The sequence below is a fragment of the Pieris napi genome, chromosome 18 (genome assembly GCF_905475465.1).
Source record: "Pieris napi chromosome 18, ilPieNapi1.2, whole genome shotgun sequence".
Classification (NCBI taxonomy): Eukaryota; Metazoa; Arthropoda; class Insecta; order Lepidoptera; family Pieridae; genus Pieris; species Pieris napi.
In genome coordinates this window covers 8777492-8793076 of record NC_062251.1, presented here as the reverse complement: position 1 = coordinate 8793076, position 15585 = coordinate 8777492, and the positions used below count along the sequence as shown (strand labels likewise).

Here is a 15585-nt window from a genome sequence, read left to right as displayed (position 1 = left end):
ATTTGCCACATCAATCTTTTGGACACAAAGGGACTTAAAATCGTTTTTAAAATTACTCCATGTTCTATCAGACGTGACCCAATCGTCCAACCATGATTTGGCATCACCCTTTAGGCAAAATCCAATACGCGATAAACACTCGGAATCGCTCCACTTATTAAGAACCTGTGCCCTATCTACCTCCGCGAACCAACAATCGACATCGTGCACATTAGGGTCGAAATTCGAAACATAATAATCACGTGAACTACCCCACTTTAAGGATTGAATTGCTTCTACGATTTTTTCAGTAGATCCAGGCGTGGACTGGACAGGCGTTTCTGCATTGTACTCCGTCGTTATAGTAGACCTATTCTCTAACGCACCTAATCGCGTCATTATTACGTGCAATGACTCGCGCAATTCCGATCTGCGTGTTGAACCACGACGACGACGTTTATAATCACTATCAACACTCGTAATCGATTGACTACGTGACCGCCTACGTTTACCCATTTTTGTTTTAAATTTTCACTAAAACATACGACAATGCAATACACAAAGTTAAATACTAGACATTAACAGTAATCACTAATAGTAATAAAAAGAGAAGAAAAACAGTTGCGGGCTGAAAGAGGTAACAGATCCCACTTCTGATATAATAAACAAACAATTAGATTAAAAAAAAAGAAACATTTATCAATTTTAAATACACTTATAAGGTCTAATATTTATCTTTAAATATAAATAACAATGAAATACGATACGCTATGTGGAGTGATGCACCCGTCCGTTCACGGCAAGGTCCCGAGGGAAAGAGATATGTACAACGGCTCGCTGTGTGCACATCAAAATGGCGGCTAGTAACACGAAGCTAAACACGTCTATGGCCAAATGTCACCCTTGCGCCTGTCAGCTTACAATATAGTAAGAAATTAACTAATAAAATTACTAAAAAAAACAAATTAGATTATCGAAATTTACCACACAACTACTATTAATTATAAAGAACACATAACCACAAATTTAACAACAATAACTGTAAGTGACGTCTATATTATCTAGTGCGAGCGAAGAAGAAGTGAGCACGGCCGTTTAGCCTTCTTCCGCGCAAACACCCGAGGGTGGCGCTGGGTGCCCCGTTACGCCCATGGGCTTGCGGGGGGTATCATGTTCGCGCCCTGCTCAACGGCGGGGCGGTCTTGATGGCGGGCCTGGAGCGGCCCTGAGCTTCGTTTGCGCTGCGGAGCGTCTTCGCTCTCGCAGCGCTTTAGATGTTTGTATCGGTGGGGCTGGTGGCGCCCCCCCGTGGAGGCAACGGGCGCGCGCGGGCGCGGTCATACCACACCGGGTGAGACCCTCGGTAACCCTAGGGAAGCCCAGCGAGGCAGACCTGCGGACGAATTCTCTGCGCGCTCCGAGTCGCCAACGGGAGGGGTCCAGCCCTTTAGTCTTAGATGTTTGAGAATCGTTGGGTTATCGTGGGAACCCAACGATAACGTACGTACAACGTACGTAACGATAACGACGGAAGACTCGTCGGTGGTCTGGCGGTCTCGTGTGGTGCGGGGCGAGGCGCTGGAGGTGCTGGAACCCTGAGGCGTCCGCACGCTCGAACATGCGCCTCACCAGCTCGCCGATGAAATCATCTAGGCTTTGTTGTTTCAGGTCTCTTTGTATTGTGGAGTTTCTCACATAGCGCGGCGCGTCGACGATGCGTCGCAGGGTGGTGCTCTGCACGGCGCGCAGCCGACGCCGATGCGTCTCGGCCGCGAGAGCTTACCACGCGGGCGCCGCGTGCGTGAGATGTGGTCTCATATAAATTTTATAAAGCGCTAGTTTGCGCCTTACCGGCAGGGATGACTGCAGCACAGGACGCAGTCTGGCGGCGACCGCCTTTGCGCGGCCTGTGGCTGCAGCGATGTGTGGGCGCATCGTGAGGCCTCGGCAATTCATGGACAATCTGTTAAGCGACCTTGTTGCAGAACCATCAGGGGAATTCGATAACTTTGTTCGTATGTCATCTAGTGATTTCGAATATATATTGCAAAAAATATCGCCAATTATTGCAAAAAAGCATACATATTGGCGAGAAATCTCCAAAAATAAGATTGGCATTGACATTGCGATTTCTTGCGACTGGAGACAGTTATAGGAGCCTGCACTACCATTTTAAAATATCAAGTACACTCATATCTAGAATTATTCCTGAAGTATGTTTGGCTCTGAACCAAGTGCTAAAGGACATGATTAAGGTAAATAATAAATAATAAAATAAAAAATCTTTATTTTTCTCCACAATCTTACATTGATATTAACTAAATATTAAGAAACAGATATATTGTCGCAAGGAAACATTATAAGATTGTGAGAGACTGGTGACTGAACTAAGCAGGGCTTGTATCTCAGACCACCAGCCTCTCCCCACATGGTGTAAAAAGTAACCAGTAACAAGAGTAAATTATTAATAAGGACATTTTACAGATGTAACATGGAGAAAAGAGGTACCTAATTAAAATATGTAGGTGTGCAATCGCGCCGATATAACATCCGTGCTAATTATTATATATATTATTATATATATATATATATATATTAGTACTTAGATAAATATATATATATTAGTACTTAGATAAATAGATAACAGTACATAAATAAGTATAAAAATAAATAGTAAATCAAAAATAAGCTATAAATTGTAAGTTAGACCATTGGTTGGATTAAGTTTTCAGTCTCATCATAGTTGAGACCTTGTATGTAGGCAGTGACCTTCTTTTTACAACTGAAGGATAAGAGTAAGTGAATATTCAGCTTGCGATTTAGTTTGTTGTAAATAAAAGGGCCGAGGTAACAGTAGAAGCGGTGGGAAAAGGCAGTGTAGAGAGAAGGAAGGTGAACAGGGGGTGGGCGGCGAGCAGATCGAGAGGAAAAAGGACTAGGTTTATGTTCGTGATGCTGTTTGAGGGCTGTGTTTAGGATGAACAGTTGACGTACTGTAAGTATCTGAGCTTCCTGATAGAGGGTGAAAGTAGGGAAAAGAATGGGTTTGAATAAGCAAACTTTTAGAAGAGCCCTCTGGGCACGTTCCAGGGACAGCAGATGGGTTTTGGCTGCACCACCCCAAGTGGTGATAGCATATAATAAAACAGATTGACATAATGCTAAATACATCATTCTGACTATATGAGGCTCGGCAACATGACGAATTTTCTTAAAGATAAACATGAGTTTGCGGACTCTACCACACATATTCATAAGATGGGCCTGAAACGTGAGTCGACTATCTAGTGTGATGCCAAGATACTTAACCGTACAACCTCTCTTCAATGTAGCGCAAGAGCATGGAACAGAAGGAACAGAAGAATGTGTATGGGCAGTTAAGGAATACGGGATTAAGGCTATGGGAGGAGTATATATGGAGAAGGTAAGATAGCAAGTTTTCTCTATATTAAGAGTTAATAAATTTTGGCGCAGCCAACACGAAACGATATCAAATCCGGTCTGTGCATAAGAGAAAGCTTCCCTCCAGCTTTTTGCAGAGAAAACAAGAGCAGTATCGTCGGCGTAAGAGACCAATTTGCAATTAGGTATTTTCAGGGAACACAGATCATTCATGTACACTAGGAACAGCGTAGGACCAAGAATGCTGCCCTGGGGGACTCCGAATTCCACTGGAAGGTAAGAGCTGACATGGCCATCTACCACTACACATTGACTCCGACCGCTGAGGTAACTTTTAAATAAGGAAAGTTGAACTCCTCTCACTCCAAGCGCTTCCAGTTTCTGTAGAAGGATTTGGGCCGAGACAGTGTCGAATGCCTTCGCGAGGTCTAAGAATATGCCCAGACACTTCCTATGGCTGTCCAAGTTCCTAACTATGTGATCGGTTAATTCATGGATGGCATCCGATGAAGATCTTTTAGCTCTGAAACCGAATTGGTTCGGAGAAAGTAATTGTTTATCTTCCAGATAACTAACGAGACGTTTGTTTATTAGGCGTTCAAGGATCTTGGACAGTGCTGACAGAATAGAGATGGGGCGATAGTTGTCGACACTGCCACGGTTGCCGGATTTGAAAATGGGATGCACTATTGCCTTTTTAAAAGCGGATGGGAAGATTCCCGTACGCATACTTAAGTTACATACATGGGCGATTGGTGTAGCTAATATTTTAAGGTTGCGTTTAAGTATGGCAGACGTGATGTTGTCCCAACCTGCAGCACAGCTTTCTTTCAAGGAATTTATAGTGATTTCGACTTCTTCAATAGAAGTGTCGAGCATGACTAATGATTGGAGAGGAAAAGGAGGATTTGGTCGTAATGGAGGTGGAGAGTCGTGTTGATGATTGGATTGTATATTTAAGGCAAGCGATTTTCCGATACCCACAAAGTGAGAGTTAACATGGTTTGTTGAGTCTTTTGGATTCGCTCTACATTTTAGGAGGTCACTTGGTCTATCATGTTTTTTATTAAGATTACTAACGTCTTTTATAGCTGTCCAAAGTTTTTTGGTGTTAGTTCCTGCATTTAGTAGTAGACCTTTTTCATAATTCTTTTTTAATTTCTTCAGTAGACTATTACAGAAGTTCCGGTATCTGTAGTATGTTTTACGCAGAATATCATTTTCAGGTTGCTTTTTTTGTTTTATAATGCATTCTATCTCTATTACGTATACATTTAAGTAAGCCTGGGGTCATCCATGGCTTGATGATTTTAGTGCGGTGAGAGCGAGTCATTACGGAGGTGTGCATAGAGATAACTGATTGAAGAATTTCTATCAAATTGTTGGTTGCTTCTTCACAGTCAGTGTAATTGAGAACAGATGAAAAATCTGTATTCAGGAGAGACTGTGAGAGGCTATCATGATCCACTTTTTTGATAGATCGAGTAGGAGCAGAGTAGCGTTTCTTTATATCTAAGGACATTACTACTGAACTATGATCAGTGATTGAAGAATTGATGACAAGAGTAAGAGCAGTAAGAGGTGATTTAAGAATACCGTGATCAAGACACGTAGAAGAAGGAAAACGAGTAGGGAAGGTATGAGTTGGGAGAAGCCCATGGAAAACCAACATGTTGAGATAATCTTCAGCTTCTTGGTTAAGATTCTCTGGAGTAATATCAATATTTATGTCACCTAAGATTATTATATTTTTGAAACTTTTAAGAGATTCTAGCAAGGTATTTAGAGAGTTAATAAAGTTCGTTTTATTTTTGAAAGCACTTGGTCGATAAATACCTAAAATTGCAGTATCAATATTAAGTTTAATTAAGAGAACGCTGGCTTCTGCTACAGAGGGTTCTTCAATTGAGATGCCTGTAATACAATTTTTATAGTAAACCAGGACTCCGTCATTTTTATTAACTGGGTTACAGGAAGAGATGCTGGAGAAACCTTTTATGGTTGGTATTACCGGGTTGCTTTCTAGAAAACATTCAGTGAGAATGATAATATCCGGGATAGTATGAAAATTTGTAAGTAAAATTTCAAAGTTCGCGAAATTTGCCGATAAGCTCCGAATATTTTGCGTTATAATATTTAGGACTTTATTATGTTTAGGTAAATAGTTTCGGACTTCATGTGGATCACAGCAATGGCTTGAAGCAACCGATAGATTATCGATGTTGTTTAATAATTGTCTATTATTACGATCGAATTTTGAAGCCTTGAGTAACTAAAAGTAACCAATTTGCTAGCACAATACAGTTATTAAATGGGAATAGCAGTGTAAGGTCAATGAGTGCAAGCACAGGTTTACTAAACTTAAGGATATATGCACGCATTGGAATTAGAGTACAATTTAAATAGTATATATCAGTGAGATAGTCATAGATTATGTATAAGAGAAAAGTGTCTACAATATTTGTGTGTGAATAAAGAGGTATGAAATTAATTACGTGAGTAACAACTCTAGAATAATATTTGAAAATTGAGCCTAAGGAACCAAATACTATCAGAAATGCTAAATTATATAGGTATATTATATGAGGAAATATAAAATATAATATAATACATATGTAAAGGCGCGTCGGCACTACTTTTTAGCACAGTTACAAACAATGATTTTACCTAGTACTAATATCATAGTAATTAAAAAACTAAATCTAATCATAAACAAAGACGGAAATACGTCGCAAGGATCTAGTTTTTTGGCTGGGGACCAACCAACTGACTTTCATTAGTAACAACAATGAGTTTGGTGTGGTCTGCCTGCCTCAGCAGCACTCGGCCTCCGGAAGTCCAGCAATACTTATATTTTTCCGTCTTGGCGTATTCTCGAGCTAGATAGTATAGGCGGCGTGCCTGTGCCGTCAGATGCTCGGCGATGTAAATCGGATGTTGCGGACCACCGACGATGGTGGAGTTGAGTTTGTTACTGCCTCTGTTATGTTCTTTGAAAGCCTTCAGAATTCTTCCCCTCGTAATAACTGAATTCAGGGTGCATACCAGAGTGATACTATCAGACTTTGACGGGACACGGCGGATATCAAATATCTCAGACAACGAGACTTCCACCGATATCTCCTTGAAAAGCCGAGTGACAACAGATATCTGCTCATCCTGAGACAGAGTTCTGTTTGCCAGCCGGATGTTACGAATTTCCAGGGAGCTCAGCCTAGAACGACGGTCCATATCCTCTGTTGTGTCTTCAACCTTAGATACACGCTCAAGGAAAGATTGTGTTTGTTTTTGATGTGAACTCAATTGTAACAGCAAGTCATCATACTTTTGCGACAAAAATTCTATAGATTTTTCTGTTTCACTCTGCGAAGCCAGAATTTCTGTTTCACTCTGCGAAGCCAGAATTTCTGTGTTTTGTCGCACAACATCCTGCACGTACGTTTTTATTTCTGACAATTTCTCATCAGTTTCCTGTCGCCACATATTAATCGTGTTTAAGAATTTATCGATTTTTGACTCTTCCGAAACTCCACCACATTCGCACCGCCTTCGCTTCGAACGTTGAGTAATGTTGTCATCAATAGTGCTAGTATCACTTAAGTTTAAGTTTGGAGCGGAGCCATACTGTACATCTTGTTTACATGGACTTCTAATCATTTTGTGATCGCAAACAGAAGAAGCTATCCGTGTCAGTGCAAAAATATAAAGGCGACAACACTTAAAGTGATGTGCGATTTACTATTAATCTTATGGTATAATTAATAAATCACTATTGGGCCCAGTACTAGCCACGCCTCCTTTAACTTGCTCGTACGCAGGTGGGCGTTAGGGCGCTTTTAGTGTCACGCGGATTTGCTCACGCACGCGGGATTGGACCGCATGCGTAAAATTTCACGCTGCGGATCATACGCAGCATGAGTTTCAGTTTTCTACGGGCTGCGTAACGGTATAGACGTGTTCAAAAATGATCAATGTCAGAAGAATATGTGTCGCTTACATACTTTACAAACGACGAAACAAGAAGACAAGAGTACATGTTGATCCCTTTCTTGAAAATAGGCTTCTTGCTGGGGCGTTTGTTACACGCTTTGGAAAACTACAAAATAATGAACGTAAATTTAAAAATTACTTTCGAATGTCCATTCGTTCTTTTGATGAACTGTTGTGTAAAATTTTTTGTATAATTCATTGCGTTTATCCCACAAAACGGGCCGCAGATGAACTTCAATGATTACTCGTTCTGTATCGATTTTCATTTCGGTAGTACAATACGGCGCGTGCGCCCCGCTCGACTCTAAAATGGGCACTGAAGTTGTAGGCAGCGCTTACGCATGCGGATACCCCGCACCGGGGTGACGCCCCGCACAGCGCCCCGCGTCCCGCGTGCGTTTATCACGCTTTACAATAGATACCTATATGAAATTGTTCTTTGCGGATGCTACGCATGCGGTCCAATCCCGCGTGCGTGAGCAAATCCGCGTGACACTAAAAGCGCCCTTACTGCTAATTAGCCACTCGAATTGCGGGATGCGTAACGACGAGATGCGCCAAATATAATTATCTCACTCACTCTTATGCTGCGTTACTTGAGTGGCCTCCGAGCTTGGTGGGAGAGCCGTCAGTCACCTCGCAGTGCACGAAGCTTGTCTTGAGTATCCTCGGGAGTTATGTGCGCCTAGTACTCGAATCACTTATTTTTGAATATATTAAATTTAAAAATATTTTTAAAATAATTTTATAAGGTGTAGCCGTAAAACACGTCTAGTCAGCCAGACATCCAAGGGGGGAGAGGAGGTGAGTTAATAAAACATTTGTATATACTTTACTTTACTTTACAAAAAGTATTTCCGGCTGTCAAAACACGCACACGTAATAGTAGTCGCTCCAGACGAAAACTCAACAAAAATACAGAAAAACTAGGAAAAACGTAGTGTACTATCACAAAACAGGTTAAAAGTAATAGTGGCATTTCTTTTAAATATAAAACATTGTGTGAAGTGACGCATTAAACATTAAGATCTTGTGTTAAACTCGTGAAACTTTGAAGGTTATTTGAGCCGACATAATACTTTGACAATCAATATTAGTTAAAGTGTAAGTTCCGATTCGTGATCGTAAAGAATGGATCATAATCTTATAGCACTTTTTGATGACATGAAGATAGAAATGCAAAAACAATCGAATTTAATTATGCAAAAAATGGAGGAGAAACTAAACCCTTTAGTAAAAGCAATAACAGACTTGAAATCCGAAAACAAGAACCTACGCGAGAAAATTGATAATTTAGAGCGCGAGAACCGTAAAAATAATATTATAGCCTTTGGATTTAAAGAGGAAGAGATTTCAAAACAAAATCTAATAGAAATAGTCACTGAAATGATTCGATCAAAAATAAATATAGATATCGGCCATAACGACATCAATAATATATACCGCCTAGGAAAAAACGAAAAACCAAGACCTGTTATCATCTCTCTTTTACATGCTTGGAAAAAAGAACAAATCATGAGAAATAAGAAAAAGCTGCCCGGAATCTATTTAAATGAAGACTATCCTAAAAATGTACTAACTAAAAGAAGGGAACTCCAACAACAGTTGATAGAAGAAAGACAGAAGGGAAAGTATGCAGTATTGAAATATGACAAACTCATCATACGGGATAGCATACAAACAAAAGAGAAACGCAAACGCGAGCGTTCTATGTCAATTTCACCACCAAAATACGCCCAAAAGAGCAATTTGCAACCCACAGCAACAACAAAAGCAAGCAGGTCAAACGCCTTTGACATGATGCGAGGAAGAAGTAACTCTCTCACCACCCCTACCCTCACATCAAAACAAACATAGGAACTCGACAGCCGGATAAACAAAGAACATAAAAATACAAGTAAAACATTCCCCAATCCGGCTGGTCCCCATGGGGAATCAGACCAAAACCAAAAGCAACAAACAAAAAACAAACAAGAGTGTTAAAAATTGGAACTTACAACGTGAGAACTTTAGCATCAACAGAAAAATTGATAGAACTTGTGCACTCACTGAAAAATATTCAAATAGATGTATTAGGATTAGCAGAAGTCAGAAAAATGGGATCTAATATAGAAGAACATCATGAACACATCCTCTGTTACATGGGAAACACACCTGGATTATATGGAGTTGGGTTTCTTATCAGTCGAAAACACAAAGCCAATATTATCGAGTTCACTGGTATATCTGAACGGGTAGCCCTGCTGCGCATGAAATTTGGAGAACACTGCATATCACTCATCCAAGTCTACGCACCAACCGAAGAAGCAGATGAAATTGAAATCAATAAATTCTATGAAGAACTTGAAAAAGCCCATGAAACACCTGACAAAAATGTATTGATTTTAGGAGATTTCAATGCTAAGATTGGTCAACCCAAACATAAAGAAAAACTTATACTAGGCAATTATGGTTATGGCAAGCGTAACCAGAGAGGTGAAAGACTAATCCAATATGCCTTTGAACATAAGCTCTGTATAATGAACACTTACTTTAAGAAAAAACTTAGTCGTAGATGGACCTGGATTTCGCCTAATGGACAAACAAAAAATGAAATAGATTTTATAATGAGTAATCACCCCAAGTGCATAATAAACATGGAAATTATAAATAAAATAGATTTTCCATCTGACCATCGATTAGTCAGAGCCTCTGTAATACTGACAACACCAACTTTATCAAGAAAGAAATTTGTAATGTTACCAAAATGTCCTGAAACCGACAATGAAAAATCAGAGTATTTGAAGAACCTAAGTGATAATATTAATACCCGCCTTAAAGAGATATATAATAATAATGATGGTCAAACTTACTATGACGCCCTAGAATTAATAATTAAACAAAGCCTAAAAATAGATAAAGACCACAAAACAAATAAAATAATTAGCAAATCTACTCAAAAACTAATAAATGAACGCTCAATTTTAATCAAACAAAAAATTAAAAACAAGGAAGATAAGATCAAACTTAAGAATTTATTCAAAGCAACAAATAAAGCCATAAGAAAAGATTATAAAAACCACAGAAAACATATTTTAGAAAAAAACCTAAAGCAATATCGAAGTACGAAGAGGGGGCTTAAGGAGCTAAACACACACAAAAATTGGATAACAAAACTAGAAAATGGACACAGAGAAATGAAAACTAGAAAAGGAATCATGGAGTGTGCTACTGAATTCTATAGAAACCTCTACGAACATCAGGATGACAGAGCAGTTGGCCCAACCACCAAGAATTCGGAGGAAATACTACAAGCCATTGATGAACAAGACGTACATAAATATATTTGCAAACTAAAACCTGACAAAAGTCCAGGACCTGACTATATAACTAATGAGGCCATAAAAATCGGAGCACCAATACTAACTAGTATCATAACAAAATTATTTAACATAGTGCTGGAACAAGGCTATGTCCCTACACAGTGGTGCCACTCAGACATTGTGTTACTATACAAAAAAGGAAACCCGTTGGATATTGGTAACTATAGACCAATTAGTTTGATACCTACCATCTATAAGCTATTCTCATCAGTCCTACTTAGTCGAATAACAACAACAATTGATAACAACCAACCAATGGAGCAGGCAGGATTTCGTTCAGGTTTCTCAACTGTGGACCACATCCATGCTTTAGAACAACTTATAGAGAAATATAAGGAATTCAATAGACCACTCTATATAGCTTTTGTGGACTATTCCAAAGCGTTTGACAGCATAACACACACATCTATATGGCAGACATTGGAAAAAAATAAAGTGGAAGATAGATATATACAAATCATTAAAGACCTATATTCTAAAAGCACAAGTAGAATAAAACTAGAAACGAAAGGTGCAGAGTTTCCCATTAGACGGGGCGTAAGACAGGGTGATCCTCTGTCCCCAAAACTATTTATAGCAGTCCTAGAAAGTGTCTTTCAAAATATTGATTGGGGAAGCAGGGGCATACCGTTAATAAATCAGCACCTAACACATCTCAGATTCGCAGATGACATAGCTGTTTTTAGTGAAACTGCATCAGCGCTGGAAAAAATGCTGCAAATCCTGGATGTAGAAAGTAAAAAAGTAGGTCTGAGTATGAACCCCAACAAAACTAAAATCATGTCAAATAGCCTGCACAAACCTATAAAAGTAAATGACAAAATAATAGAGTATGTAGAGTCATATATCTATCTAGGGAAGCAGGTATCGTTTGACACCACCAACAATGACAAGGAAATTTGCAGGAGAATAAACATTACCTGGAACAGGTACTGGTCACATAAGGAGATTCTGAAAGGAAATTACAGTTCAGAATACAAAAAGATTGTAATGGACACTTGCCTACTACCATGCCTAACATATGCATGCCAAACATGGGTATTTGATAACAAAACCAAAAGTAAAGTAAGGTCATGTCAGAGAGCAATGGAGCGCAGTATGCTAAAATTAAAAAGGATACACAAAATCAGACACGAAACAATAAGAGAAAGAACTAGAGTTACAGATGCCTTAAAGCATGCACTGAAGCTAAAATGGAAATGGGCAGGACATATATCTCGCTTGAAACATCTTTCAAGATCTATCATCATAGATGGACACTTACAGCTACTAAATGGCTAGGTCCAAGGGGAAAAAGGAGAGTTGGCAGACCTCAGAAACGCTGGGTCGATGACATTGTCCATGTTGCCGGAAAAGAATGGATGATCAGGGGTCAGGACAGAGAGGACTGGAAGCGGCTAGAGGAGGCCTATACCCAAGATAGGGATCCATACCTAGGAAAATAAAATATGGTACTAATAATACTAACATTTATTTCAATATTAAATTACTAAATAATATTACATATACTGTATTACTAACCACAATAACACAAAATTTTTAGTTTAGTTGTATTAGCATGTAATGTAAATGGTATGGAACGAAATAAAGGCTTTATTATTATTATTATTATTATTATTATATACTTTAAATTTTTTAATCAATAATTATTGCCCCACTATATTTTTTTAATTGGTTATTTTACAATCGTTATTCAAAGCTTCAAAGAGAATACAATTCGTCAGAAATTATTTGCATGGATCCCTCAGGTATATGGATCGTAGAGACAGGTGTATGGATTCTGTTGGGGGATTGATAAAATACTTCTTGTGTGTATGAGGCATTAGGGAGTTCAGTAGGTGGAAGAGGGAATGGAGTTTGCGCAGGTGGAATAGGGGATGGTCTTTGTATAGGAGAAGTAATTATATAAGAATGATTTGAAGACGTTAATGATGAGGGGCGATTGATCCAAGGTGACGACGGTGATGGACAAGAATAGTTGGTGGCTGAAGAAGACGGACGTTTACTTATAATGATTTGAGAAGGTGAAGACACGTACTGAGGACTACAATTGCGACGCCGTTTTAATAGTAATCCATCAATATCGTACATTATTTCTTATCTCTCATTATCTGAATATTTTCTGAGTTTGTTAGCAAGAAGCCTCCCATACAAATCACAGTCGTCCTCTATTTTATTTTGTTGGTCTTTATTGAGAATAGTATTAAAAGCCTTTGACATTTACTTATCTGCTTTTTCTAACTCAGGTGGTTTAACTGAACCTCTCCTCTGTACAGGTATGTTTATATTCATGTCCTTTGTTTCTGTGTTGCTTTTAGCGAGTTTCCCTTTCTTCTTCTGTCTGTTCTCCAATGACTGCCTAAAAAATTTTTTTATTTTTTCAGATTCCCACAAATCCTGAAGAATGGCTGACCAAACCGGAAGGATTCAGTTTTCCCCATTGCCTTGGCGCGATAGATGGGAAGCATATTACCATATTAGCACCAGCTCATACCGGATCTGAATACGTTAATTACAAAGGAAGTTTCAGCATCGTTTTATTAGCCCTAGTAGATAGTGATTACTGTTTTTTGTTTGCTGTCATAGGAACCCAAGGGAGAATTAGTGATGGAGGTGTTTTAAATCAAAGCAATTTGTGAAAAAAAAATATGTGATGGGACCCTTAATTTACCAACTAGTTGCCCACTTCCTGGAAGTAATACTAATATGCCTTATGTTTTTCTGGGTGATGGCGCTTTTGCTCTTAGTACTCATATTATGAAGCCCATTCTTGGACATCATCTTTTAGGTACCCCAGAAAGAATGTTCAATCAACAACTATCACGTTCTCGTGTGGTCGTAGAGAATACTTTCGGGATATTATCGTCAGTTTTTAGAGTATTTAAAAGACCTATTCCATTAGATGTCGTTAAAACTTCTATTATAACCCACAGCTGTTTATTACTACACAATTTTTTAAGAAAGAGCAACTCATCTCGCAATATTTATACTCCACCAGGCAGTACTGACAGCTATGATAGGAATGGTGAATTAATCCATGTAGGTATGAGAGTAAACCATGAAGAAAATCTATTACCATTAAAATCTGTAACTCGTCGGGCTCCTATTAATGCTACGCAAATAAGATCAAATTTTATGAATTACATCCATCAAAGTCGACTATGTAGTGGTAGGGCCTATAATGCATAATTTAATTAGTTTATAATTTGTGGAAATCAAAATGAGTAAATACGTACTTACTAATTAATAAAAAACATTGGAAACTATTTATTTACCCTTTGTTCATCTGGCGATATAATACTTTTGCATGTATATTTTCCTTTCAAACATGCCTCCATAGCATCATAAAAAACCCAAATTGGCTTATAAATTTCTTCTTCTCCCATACCAGATCGGATCGAATCTTGTTTTTTTTTTAAATGCATCCGAAATGCTGACATCAATGTCTCTTTCTTTTTTTTAAGTTCCGAAACAGGAATTTGCAGGGAGTCTGCAATGCGATTCCATGCATCATTCACCTGAAAACATCGTACCCACAATACTACATATTATTTTCAGACGAGGCTCTTTTATCGCCTATTTTCATCGGGGATAATGTAGGTACATTAGTTTCGGAGCCTATTCAATTCCAACAAACAATTTAAATCCTTCCTCTTTATAATATTAATATAAAAGTATAACTATAGATATATAGTATACATCATTTCTATCAACATAAAAATAGTATAAACATACCTTGTTTTTATCCTTGTGCAGTGCATTATTTGGGTCCCAAAGTGCGGGCTCAGATTGATATAAATCAATAAACTTGAAAGTTTCTTCATTGCTCCACGATATTGACATTTTGGACGATCGAAAATTCTAGTTCTAGCACGAAACACAAAAGTGTACTATCCCGGTCAGCGGCCGGTGACAAACTAAACAATGGCCGATTGTGTAAACACCACAGGCCACGCTACGCCACGATACCTTTGAAGTGTGCCCAAAAAACCGACAACTCCCCGATTGCGCGCCACGATTGACAATTGTCCGCCATCATATACCATTACCCCCTGTACACAATGGCGATGGCCTGTAGTGGGCCCGCATGGGCCATTGTGTACTGGGGCCATTGGTAAATTTCAAACTTTATTATTTGCAGTCCGGTCTGCTCTATATACTGCTGGAGTGCAACAGGTTCATTTATTATACCATGAGTGGCTCTCGACGAAAGTGGCCTTTGACTAAGCAGCTGTTTCGCAAAATTTTCTTGAGTTGTTGTTCTTAGACGACACATCGTGTGGAATTTGGAAGCTGTTAACCGTACCATCCCGTCATCATACCGGATTTTTTTATTTTGAAATTGTTCGCATGTCTGGGCAACCTTTTCAGGTGTGATGCATATTAAACCAAATTTAAAAGGTTGCTTTCAGCATTTTTCTATACAATAAACATGATCCCATTCCACAGCATAGGTATTTGCTGGCTCGTACAACTGTTTAAATATCATTTTTGACGGGTCATTTAGGATCAAACTTCTAAATCTTTTGTTATTTTCTTCTTTGTCCACTGGCAAAGAGCATGGGGAAAATATTGTATTTTCTACATTTCGTTTCATTGGTAGCTTTGAAGATTTCAAAGAAGATGCAGTGGAAACTTTTTGTGGCACATGAAACTTCAATTTTTCTGTTGGCACTTGGTGTTTTATTATAATTTTTTCACGCACCATATTCTCTATGACATAAAGCAGAGTAGCCACACGCTTGTAATGGGCACTCGTACCACTATCTGCCACACATTCACATTGAGTTGCATTGACATGAGTTGGTAAATGTAAGTATTTCTGAAAATACCACGATTTTTTCGAGCTTTT

The 15585-nt window shown here is 38.7% G+C and overlaps 1 pseudogene; it reads left to right on the top strand.

Moving 5' to 3' along the window:
- Positions 1-1996: 1996 nt before the first annotated feature.
- Positions 1997-13439, top strand: LOC125058265 (annotated as a pseudogene).
- Positions 13440-15585: the final 2146 nt, after the last annotated feature.